Below are 11,019 nucleotides of genomic sequence, written 5' to 3'. Positions count from 1 at the left end.
TCACCCAGGACACGGAGAAGGCTGAGATGCTGAATGACTTTCTCGCCTCGGCCTTCACCAGCAAGGGCTCCACCCACACCACCCAAGTTGCAGGATGCAAAAGCAGGGTCTATGAGAATGAAGCAGCGCCCACTGTAGGAGAAGATCAGGTTCAGGACCATCTGAGGAACCTGAAGGTGCATAAGTCCATGGGACCAGATGAAATCCATCCACGGGTCCTGAGGGAGCTGTCAGATGAAGTCGCCAAGCCTCTTTCCATTATATTTGAGAAGTCGTGGCAGCCTGGTGAAGTTCCTGCTGATTGGAAAAGGGGAAACAGAACGCCCATTTTCAAAAAGGGAAAAAAGGAAGACCCAGGGAACTACAGGCCGGTCAGTCTCACCTCTGTGCCTGGCAAGGTCATGGAGCAGATCCTCCTGGAAACGCTACTAAGGCACATGGGAAATAGGGAGGTGATTGGTGACAGCTTCACCAGTTTGGCTTCACCAAAGGCAAACTCTGCCTGACATTGACAAATGTCTTACTCTTTGGTGTCTTTGGTGAAATTACAATAGAAACTGTGGCGGCTCTCTGTCAGTGAACGGACTTATTTCAGAGATAACTCACATAATACGTGTGCTTATTTTTGAACTTCAGTACCAATGTACCTTGACAGAAGAGGCTTGAAACACAAGGAAGCGCCTTCCTTCCCCGATTCTTTCAAAACACGCTGGATTCTTTCAAAACTGCTTGGGATGGGAAGTGGCTAATTGTACTAATATTGACTCCTCCATCCAACAAAGAAGGAACTGCAACATGCCATTACAAATTCTACTTTTGTAGCCCTCCAAAACACTGTCAAGTTGCTTTACAAATGCTAATCAATGTCTCCTGAAGTCTAGTAGGTTGAAACGCTCTGGCGATACCACTTGACTTGGTCATTGCAGAGTTGTATGGCGGAGAACAGAACTCCTGAGTTTTAATAAGAACCATTTTATTTGGAAAACAAATATACAGCTCTGGTGACAGAGTAGTAGTCTTGTCTACATCGGATGTCTACATCATTGATGTAGTCTTGTCTACATCTGCAGTGGCGCACGAAAGGGTATCTGGTGTGGCATCTGTCTCTCCCATGGCATCTCCGTCTGCAGTTGCATCTGAAAGACTACCTGGTTTCTGCAAGGGCGTCTGCAGCGGTATCTGTGTCTGCCACGGCCTCTACAACGGCATCTGCACCTGCAACGGAATGGGCGGTGGTATCTCTGATGGTATCAGTACGGGTGTCCCTGCCTGTATTGGTGCCGGCGTCTGTGAAGGTCTCTGTACGGTGCCTGTGTGCCCAATTGTACCTGTGTCTGCGTCTGTGCTGGCATCTGTCTGTGTCCTAAGTCTGTGCGTGGCGGGAGTTCTGCTGTCCAACAGGAGTCCAACGCCCTGTCCGTGTTGGCCTTCATGCGCGCTGCCAGGCGGGAGAACCTCCGTCCGCTGGAAGTGCCCTCCAGGCTGAAGAGGCGCTCCAGTAAGGAAAGGCAGCAGCTCTGCTGCAGCAGCCAGGCCAGCCTCTTCATCCTGCTGCACGAGAGAAACTGCTGGGCCCAGAGGCTCTCGCTGTACAGCGCTAAATCAGCCAGGGCTGGGGGAAAGCAGGGCGGCGGACAAGCCAGTCGCACCTCCTGGGAGGAAAGGGAGCTGATGGAGAGGAAGGGGGCAAACAAAGCAGTGCCGCCAGGGGAAGCTGACCGCTCGAGAGGGCGCGTTGGCGCTACAGCGCCCGGGGGCCCAAGCAAAGCTGGGAACCGGCAAGAAAAGGGTTATCGCCCTCTGAGCTTCCTCGCTCTCACACCTCACCCCCACCCACTGCTCCTTCCCAGTCTCCTGAGCCCTACCCCTCGTCAGCCTCTACTCCCTGTTTGCAGCTCTCTGTCCCCAGCCACCACCAAGGCCCTGCCGCTGTCGACGCGTGCCGGCAGGCACAGCCCCGGCTGTGAGCTGCTTTTTACCCAGGGGGGAAGGAGCGTGCAGGGGGGAGGGAGTGTGGGGCTCTGTTGTTCCCCATTCCACCCGCATATCGCTCCTTAACCCCTCAGTCCTGTAAGGGCCATGCGTCAGGTCACGTGTGGCCTCAAGCCCAGGCAGGTCTGGGACCAGGTAGGAAATGGCTCTTCCTCCCCTAGGTTCTCAGTTCTGCTCCTTACCGGCCCTTCTGCAGAAGGCAGGCTGCTCTTCTGACGTAAGCGACACAAGGCAACTTTTCCACCTGAGCCTTGACAAAGGCGCCAAGGAAGGTCTCGGGGAAGTTCCTTCTGAGCAAGCTCAAAGCCTGCCTCATCATTTTCTCTGCCAGCTGAAGGCGTTGCATACACCAGCAAACCTGCAGAGGAAAAGGGAAACACCCTGATCTGCTCGAGTCGGCCAAGAGACTGCCGGAGTCTGCCGGTGGCTTGTGATGCCAGGGATAGCCCCTGCAGCCGGGGAAAGCATCCAGCTCCATCCCCCAGGACACCCCTCCAGACCTCCCCATCTCTTTACCTCCCCTTTGAGGCTGAAGAAGGTGGCCTCTTCAAAGCAGGCTATCGCAGTGGCTTTCATCTTCCTCAGGACCTCCGCTTCGTTCAGCTTCATGAGGGCCTTTGCGCAAGCACAGAGAGAGCAGGCGAGCGTGATGCAGAGCCCATGGCCGGCCTCGTCCTCCCCTGTTGCCTCTGGCATCTGTCTTAAGAGGGCCCGTTTCTCCCCCTGCTGATGCCCGCCCCAACACAGTCACGCCGGCTCAGAGCACAGGCACCAGTGCTCCTTCAGATCCCCTCCCTGCTAATTCCCCTCCTGCTATGGGCACGGTGGCCTGTGTCTCCGTCCACAGAAGAGGCAAGCCGGAGGAAGAAGTCAGGCTCTGACCCCAGCATGTCCCTTCCAAGGCCCCGTCAAGGCATGCCCTATTGCAGCGGTGAAGTTGTCCTGCCCAGAGCCAGCTGACTGAGAGGACTCCGTGCACGGTGGGCACTGGCGAGCGAGGCAACTCACCATGTAGCTGTTGGAGACGTGCAGGTAGGCAGCAGCACACTCCAGAAGGTAGTAAAAGGCTCGGTCGGCATCGCCCATTGCCACGTAGTGGCGAGCCAAAGGCACAAGCACCGATTCCACGATGGCTCGGCATTCACACCAGTGTGTGCCGTTGTGCTGCCTGTCGGTCTCGTCGGGCAGCTCAGTTGTCTGTTCGCCCTCTGGCAGAAGCCGCTCCGCCACACTAGTCAGAGCACCGTTCCCAGGGGAAGAAGAGAGCAAAGAATGCACAGGCATCACCTACACTGGTCTTTTGCCCCACAGAGAGGCCATCAAAAGCCCTTTGTTCAAAAGAGAGCGCGAGCCCACGGGCAGGCATGACTCCTACAGCTGCTTTGTAGCCAGGGAGAAGAAGACAAGCTGGGCTTTCTGTCACCTCCCCCAGGCAAACCACCCGGCTCCCTGTGGTGGCTTTTCGCCTGCAGATTTTGTAGCGCTCCTCTCGAGGAACTGGAAAGCAAGGCCTGCTCCAGGGTAGTGTGACCATCACTAGGAGCCCACGGGCTTCCTCCAGCACTGTCTCACCTCCGTGGCCATCTCTTCCCCGCTCCCACCTCACAGAAAGCCTCTTCCTTAAGCTAGAGTCACAACCGGCAGGCAAATGCCAGCGCTTCCTTGGTCTCCTCTGGAGACCCCTGAGGCCCCTGCCTTTACAGAGAATCAAACCCTTGTCTGCTCACCCAGTTTCCTCCTCCATGAAAGCCTGCTGCTCTGCGGCATCTGCAAAGAAAACAGGGGGTTAGACACCTCCTCGCCTGCCCCAGGGGAAGAGCTGCTCTCGCTCTCCCACTGGGCTTCAAGGACCCTTGCGAGGGTGCCGACACGCTGAGCAAAGTCTGCGGTGGTTGTCCTCAGCTCCTGGGCTCGTCCCCGGCAGACCTCCTCCCAGCCGATCCCCAGCATACACCCCTGGGCTCCTGGAGGGCCCGGGCTGTGGAGCACGGTGCACAGCGTACCCCCAGTGGCGTGGGTCCTATCCTGCTTCAGCTCTTCTCCAGCCAGCACCAAGGCCTCCCAGCTGCATGAGTCGCCTCCGTCGGCAGGGTCCCGACAGCTGCCTCCGTCCTGGCTGCTGGTGACGGCGAAGTGGTGGAAGGCGACAAACTCCCCTTGGCCGCAGCTCCTGCATTTGTGCGCGTGCTGCTCCAGGAAGGCGGCACACTTGCCGTGCAAGGCGACTCGCTGCCTCTCGGGCCACAGCTCGTACGCAGCCTTCTGCAGCAGTGGGACGCAGAAGGCCAAGACGCCAGGCTGCTGCTCCTCGGTCCTCGTGCTGGGAGAGGGCCTCTGCACACCTGCAAGGCAAAGGGCCTTGGCATCAGCCCCAGCTCAGGGCCGTCGCAGCCGGGGCACGAGAGTCATGCCTTGGCGTGCACCCTTGCCAGCCAACCAGCACTGCTGCACACCGAGCCTTGCAGCATGGGGCAAAAGGGCCCAGCTTGCCTTGCTGACGCTAGCCCAGCCCCGCGGACACAGCGCTCAGCTGCGCTCCAGGCAGGAGCTGGGCATGTCACCGCCAGCCCAAGCAAGCCCCGTCCAGCACTTTCTCCCTGCTCTTGGCAAGGCAGTCCCCAGCCTCCTGAGCTTCCTCCTGCGCCACAGGGGAGTCAAAGCTGAATAAAAGCCCGTCAAGGGCCCCGGGGCAACCTGGAGAGCATCTTTGATCAGGTGGCTGGGAGAGGATGTCAGGGACTCCACACGCCCTCCCGTGCCTGCGCTACGAGCAGCACTCGGGATGGCACTTGGTGGGAACCTCCCTCCAGCGCAAAGCTAGCGGGCTTTGAGACTGACCCGTAAGGTCTTTGAACAACCCATCGCAAAGAGCCGTGCCTGCCTGAGCCCCAGCCACCCCTCACGGCAGGGGAAGCGCACCATGCCCTGGGGAGCCCTGCCGGGACACAGCTGGGAGCTCCCTTGTCCACCTGCCCGCTACCACTTACTGCTCTCCACCTGCGAAGAGGTGGCTGGCCCCTCGGTAGGATCTTGCACATCTTCTGGCACCTCTGTGTTTTTCAGCCACCTCAGGATGTTGTCGCTCACCAGCTCGTCCAAGGAGGAATTCATATGGGTCCTGAGGCCAGTGGGAAGGATGTGCAACAGGAGCTGGGTGGTAAACACCGGCCCGATGATGGCTGCAAACTTCACAACCATCCGCGTCAGCGGCTGCATCCGATCCAGCTGAGTCAGCGCAATCTCTGTCAAGAAGAAACAACACGTCTCTCTTGCCTCTTCCCCATGCTGAGGCTGGAGAGGCTGGAAAGTTTCAACCCATGAGATGGGGTAGACTTTGGCCTCCTCTGCTTGCGGCTGCACCTACTGGGCAATCGCAACCCAGGGTAGGCATCTTCAAACTGGCTCCGCTCCTGATGGAATCGCAGGCCATGAGGCCTGGGGAAAAGCCAGATGCTCAAACAAATGCTCCCCCACCGAGGGCAGGGAGGGCAGGACCCAGCAGGTATGCGCATCCCATGATGTGCCCTACCAGATCTGGAGTAGGCTTTTGCCCAACAGCGCACACAGAGAACTTTCCCCACATCACAGGTGGACACAGAGCTCCCCACAACGCATGCCTTAACTTGGCCAGACAATACTATTCCTTTCTCTTGGTTTTCTTTTTTTTTTTTTTTTGGACAAAGCCACTTCACAGCAGGAATACTTTAGCATGATGTTTCTTCACAATTCATAACAAATGTCTATGGCCAGAGAGGTTTGGTTTGGATTAAGTGCCTTGAGACCAGCATTAGCTGGGGAACTTAAAAAGAGAACAGCAACACAGATGCTGCGTCAAAGTTGGGACAGAGGCAAGTCAAAGCCTTTTCCCAGCAAAGTATTTGTTTTGGTGAGAAAAGGGAGCCATTTCAGTGTTGCACGGATAACCTTTTCTCTCCTACCTGCTGACGGAGAGCAGCCAGCAGGCTCACAGGAGGGGAAAGCGGCTGCCTGCAGCCCCAGGCCTGTTTCTGGTGGGACCGGAGCCGCCTTCCCAGCAGAGCCCCCACGCTGAGAGCGTGACTCTGCAGCACACGGATGCCCGGCCTCCCTCCAGCCCCTGCCCCGGGAAGGAGCCCCAGCACAGCCGACAGCCGGCAGAGCGGCGCTCAGCTCCTTACCTTTCAAGGGGATGGGCAGCGCGGTGTTCTCCAGGGTCACGCCTGGCCTGAGGAGGCAGACCCTCCCGTCATTCCCCGCCTCGGAGCTCCAGGTTGCTGCGAGGGATGAAGCCTCGGCTGCAGATGCTGGGCGGAGCAAGAGAGCACCGATAAGGCAGTTCGCAAAGCGACTCGCAGCTCGCGAGCGCTTCACGATTCACTTGGGATGGGACAAGTCGCCCCTGACATGGTCCAGTGCCTGCCCTGAATGTGGTGGTCATGAAGCAGAGCAAAACAGTTCCCACCAGTTCCCAGCCAGGGAAACTGCTGGTGCTAATGCAAGACGTGGCCTCAGTCCTGGCTCTTCCCAAGGCCGCGGCACTCTGGCTGGCATTGCTCTCTCGGATGGCATTACCACCGTTTTCTTCCGTTACCGGCACTCTTGTGGGGATTTACGGTTTGGCATTCAAGTTTCCTGGGCTCGTCCCTCACCTCAAGCTGGCGTTTGTTCTCAAGTGAGCTAGCCTTTGGCCAAGTTAAACTGCATGCCCATTGGAATGCCTAAGAAACACCACAAGCACATGTGCTTCGGAAGGATTTCCCCTGTGTTTTAGCCCCACAACCCCCGCCCCAAGAATGTAGGTCCCTCCGAGCCACCAGAACTCACTGCCCCTGCTTTGCCTGTCCCAACAGCAAGGCGCACAGGAGCCCGCACCTCCGCCAGACCAAGATCTGACTCTGCCCAGAGCCATGGGGGAACAACGGGGCAAGACTCTGCTGTGGAGAACACGCCACAGCAACTCGCTAGTCGCAGCCAAGGTGCTTACTGATCAGGCTCTCCCAGTTGTCCTTTGCTTTTCCAGACTGCCTCCGGGTGCAGAACTGGAGCATGTCGTTGGCACGAAGGCAGCGCAGCAGCTCCTCGCAGTAATATGGGATCCCTGAGCTGGTTCGGATCAGGAACCTGCACAGGAGCAGACCCGTCGGGGACCAGCACAAGGAAAGTAAGGTGAAACACAGTTCAGGTGGGCGGCCAGTCACTCAGGCATACCAGGGTAGCCAGCATCTTCATCACAGCTACACCTCACTTTGGAAAGGGATCGTCCTCCCACTGCCTTGGGATTTTGTGCCCCCTGAACCCTCCAGCCTTTGCCGAAGTCCACGGGAAAAGAATTGCGGACAATGCCCAAAGCGCAGAGCAGCGAGCCCTGCCTTTCTTCTCCTCAGGAGCCTGGAGAGGATGGACCTCTGCCCCGGGGAATCTCCCCCACAGCCCAGCCACCCAGACCAAGGCCTTTTCTGTTCACACCCAGACACAGCTGGGCTCAGGACTCTTCCTCCCTTCCTCCCTGTGCGGCAGCCAAGGCTGACACCTCCCAGGCTGGGTGTCTCGGGAGTTGCCCGCTCTCAGCGCACACCCACCAGGGTGAGGCATAACAAGCCGCCCACGCCTGGCACTCGCTAGAGTCCGGGATGCTTCTAGCGGCCCTGCGCTCCCTTGCCTGGGGGGCTGATTCCCTACCACGGTCAGCAGAGGTTCAGGCCCTCAGGAAGAGCTCCCCTGCCTCCAACTTACCTCACCAGATCCCTGGGGATGCTGACCACTCCGAGCTCCTTGCAGACTTTCTGCATCACAACTGAAGCTTTCAGCTTGTCCAGATGAAGATAAGTGATTTTCTGGGACGTGGCGTTGTCTGCTGCGGCTTTGCGAAAGCTCTCTGTTATCTCGTAGCCTGGGGCTAAGCTCATGACCATGAAGAGGGAGACCTTTTGGAGCACGGGTGACATGATGAACCAGGAGTCAGGGTCGATGAAATGGGCATTGTCGATGACAAATATGCCAAAATCTCCTGTAAGGGTCTGAAAAAAAGCAGGTTGCTCTGAGGGGAATCCAGTGGATTCTCAGCTGTCTTGCAGGGGACGAGATTTAGCCTCCGTCTCTTGAGAGGATGCTCTGAAGTCTCTCCCCAGCCACTTTCCCGCTCGGAAGCTTACTGACTCTTTGAGACTGGAGGGTCATACCTAACATCACTTGCCCTGCAGAAGGGGGGAGCTCGGGCAAGGGAACCCAGAAGACATTGTTCCTCCTCCAGGGCACACTTTACGGGAGGAAAGTCCTCGGGTGTGTTTGTGGGGCTGCGGGGGGAAGTGGGGGGGCGAGGGCTTTCTCGGGCTCTGACGGGCCATGACCCAGGTGCGCAGTCATCCCGCCTGCTCACACCTCAGTGGTACAGAGCCCGCAGACGGCAGGGTTTTTCCTTCTCTGACCCAGGGGGAAGGAAGGAGAAATGCTCACCTTCTCCAGCACTTTCACCCGAGTCGAGTGCAATTCCAGTTTTCTTTGAGTTTCATCCATCTCGCGAACATTGTCCGAAATGGGGAACTGGCCAGAAAAGCAGAGTCAGGGAGAAACACGGCTCCGGGGCTCGGCACACCTACCCAGCACGCAAGACCGCAGAGCCCACCTTCTCTGACAGCCTCAGCACCTCACCTCTGCCCAGCACAGGGGCAGGGAGCCGCAGCGGGGACTCCACCCAGAGCCTAAAGCAAAGGCCCTCTGCTGAGGGTCTCTGCAGAGCTGGGGCTTGGGCTGAGCCGGTTCTCTGGCTGTGGGAATCGTGGGCTGGCTGGGGCAGACCCCTCGCACAGCGGTGACCTCGGCACGAGGTCAGGAACAGCCTCTCTCCAGTGCCACTTCCAGGGTGCCGAACAAGGCACCGGGCACTGCGGATGCGGCGCAGGACACCAGCCCCACAGACAGGGAGCCCCCCGGGCCCAGGCATGGCAAATGCACACTGTGACCCCCGCAATGCCCACCCCGGAGCTAAGGCACTCCCAGCAGCGTGCCCACTCAAGGTCAGACCCAGACAAGCTCAGGAGAAGGCCTTCTCAACGTCCACAGGGGCCTCTGGCTCTCACCTTGACACCGAAAATGTCATTGAGGAGGCAGTAGCTGCTCTCTTCGATTGTCCCTTGCAGCTTTGTCTTCAGCACGCGCTGCCTGTCGCCGCGCGATTCACAGTCCTGGAGGCCCAGGGCCCTGGCCATCAGCATGCGGATGGCAGAGAAGGGCTGCCTCATGTCGATCTCCAGCAGTTCCAGGGCAACCACCCTGCGGTGCAAAAGCAAAAGGCACTGAGATTCCCCACAGCCCCAGCCTTCTAAGACAAGAGGGGCGGAGGTGCCCTTTGGGGGGAGCTCTTCAGCCCCCCATCTCCAAGCGCTTCCCACAGAAGGCCAAGCCTTTCCCTCCTCGTACGAGAAAGGGCACAGAGGGGCAGTTGCTGCCAAGCCAGCGGGAGAGCCGGGTCCAGAGCCTGTGTCTCTGCAGCGCCGGCCTAGGTCTCCCTACGTGCCCCCTGCAGAGGAACTCACGGGGCTGAGAGGCAAGAATGGAGCAAGTGGTGGGTTTGCCTTTGGGCTCCAGACCTTATCGGTCTGCCTGCCAGAGCACAGGCCCCCGTGCTCCTCCTGGGAAACACGCCGAGGGCGAGCAGGGCTTCTGAGACAGGCAGCCCTGCTGTCTCTGGGGTCTGGAGTGGGATGAAAAGCACTGAGCTTGGGCTCTTTCCTTCTATCTGCGCCTGACCCAGGGGGGAAGGAGGAAAGGCCGTGGCTCCAGAAGCCACCTCCAACTCCCCAAAGAGGCAGAGGCGGGAGCGGAGCACGCAGGTGCTCCCAGGCAGTGTCTCCAGGAGGCTCTGTCGGGAGGCTGCAGTCCAAGGGCCAGGTACCCTGGCAGAGGGGCTGGAGCGTTCCACAGCTGTCAGGGGATGGGCAGGGGCAGCGTCGCAAAGCTACAGGTGGAAAACCTGTACCTGTGGCCAGCATCCTGGCCTAGAGAGGCCAGTTCAGCAAGTAAGTGGCTCTTTCCACAGCCCATCGTGCCCTCAACCGCCAGGATGTTCCTTTGGCCTGAATCCCTATAGGCGTTCAAGCAGCTGACAAAGAGGTCAGTCTCCTGCTTCCGACCTGCGAAGACAAACCAGAGAACGAGCTGCTGGGGGCGTGCTGAAAAGCAAAGAGCCGTCCCTTTTGCGGGCACCCTCCACCGCAGCTTCCCTCCCCGCTACCACATCGGCCAGCCTGCCGGCACCCAGGCCTCCTTCCCACCTGCTCGTCCACGCTTGGGCACCTCTGCCTTCCTCAGAGCAGTCACGGGGCCACCTGCTTGCCTGCCCCACAGCGCAGCCCCCTCGCCCTCTCCCCTATCCCACAGGCACGGAGATTCTGCCAGCCCCATGCGACTCCCCGCAGCGATCCAGCACGAGACTGTAAGGGATGACTGCAGCCGGTTCAGGCAGCTGCGTCCCAAACAGACTCAAAGCATCTCCTCGCTGTGCCGTGAGCTGCACAGCACCTCCCAGTAGCTAAGGCAGCGTCGCCAGTCCCGTTCTGGTTTGGTCCGGGCTAGAGTTAATTTTATTCAGCAATAGCCTGTACAGGTCTATGTTTTGTATTTGTGACCAAACATCGCTGTTGATAACACAACCAGGTTTTAGTTATGGCTGAAGAGCGCCTGCGCAGCGTCGAGGCCTTTTCCATTGCTCACGCTGCCCCGCTGGCGAACAGTCTGGGGGTGCACAAGAAGCTGGGAGGCGGCACAGCCGCCACAGCCGCCACAGCTGACCCCAACTGCCCAAAGGCCTATTCCAGACCATACAACGCCGTGCTCAGCAAGAAAATCCGGCGGAAAGGAGGAAGGGGGGACATTCGGAGTGATGGCATTTGTCTTCCCAAGTCACCGTCACACGTGATGAAACCTTGCTTTCCTCGAAATGGCAAGACGCCTGCCCGCCCATGGGAAGCAGTGGATGAATGCCTGATTTTGCTTTGGGCGTGTGTGCAGCTTTTGCTTTCCCTATTAAGCTGTCTGTATCTCAGCGCACCA

The sequence above is a fragment of the Rissa tridactyla genome, chromosome 14, assembly GCF_028500815.1.
Source record: "Rissa tridactyla isolate bRisTri1 chromosome 14, bRisTri1.patW.cur.20221130, whole genome shotgun sequence".
Lineage (NCBI taxonomy): Eukaryota > Metazoa > Chordata > Aves > Charadriiformes > Laridae > Rissa > Rissa tridactyla.
This window is presented reverse-complemented; position numbering follows the sequence as displayed.